Source organism: Rhinoderma darwinii, chromosome 5 (genome assembly GCF_050947455.1).
Source record: "Rhinoderma darwinii isolate aRhiDar2 chromosome 5, aRhiDar2.hap1, whole genome shotgun sequence".
NCBI classification, from domain to species: domain Eukaryota; kingdom Metazoa; phylum Chordata; class Amphibia; order Anura; family Rhinodermatidae; genus Rhinoderma; species Rhinoderma darwinii.
Window position 1 is genome coordinate 229,071,218 of NC_134691.1, and position 715 is coordinate 229,071,932.

General features: G+C 34.8%; 1 non-coding gene across 1 annotated transcript; it reads right to left on the minus strand.

Annotated features, from left to right (window-relative positions):
• Window positions 1-299: 299 nt before the first annotated feature.
• Window positions 300-492, minus strand: LOC142654454 (U2 spliceosomal RNA). Its single transcript, XR_012849056.1, has one exon. It is a non-coding gene; the product is annotated as a U2 spliceosomal RNA (small nuclear RNA).
• Window positions 493-715: the final 223 nt, after the last annotated feature.

Genomic DNA, 715 nt, shown 5'->3' on the forward strand with positions numbered 1-715 from the left:
TGCAGCTCTTTCACTTACATAGGAGGAGGGAGAGAGGAAAAGGAAGGTGAATGAGCTGTACCAAATTAAGATGCTGGAAACACAGACACAACACAGCCAACACAAGATGTGGCAATCTATTAATGAAGTCATTTAATAATGAGGTCATTATCACACATTACACAACATGCATTGTATCAAGGCATTGTACAACAGGCTTTCAAATAATGGGATTAAAGGAGAGATCCAATGTGCAAAAAACAAACAATGGCAAAAGCAAAAAAACACTTTTGAAATCTGATTTTAGTCAACACATAAGGAAAGGGTGCACCGGTCCTGGAGATACAGCAATACCAGGTCAATGCGTGGAGTGGACAGATCAAGCTCTATTTCCATCTCCCTGTTCTAAAAATCAATATAATATATGGTCCCCAGATAGGGGACGTATCAGATATTAAACTAAGAACAGATTTTTTTTAAATTCTTTTATTGGAAAATTGCAAGTAAAGTTTACAACATAACATTTCATCAGAAGTACAGGTTCAAAAACAATGGTACATCAAATTGCACAAGGAAACATCATACACAAAAATAAAACATTGTACATGATATTGTTCAGTAATGTCCACAACACATGACATATTTAACCAAGTAAAACAAAATAAAAGAAATTATTACATAACATCAGGAACCTAGAAACCAGGCTCTCCATTTTTTAAATTTCCAGATGCCTTCA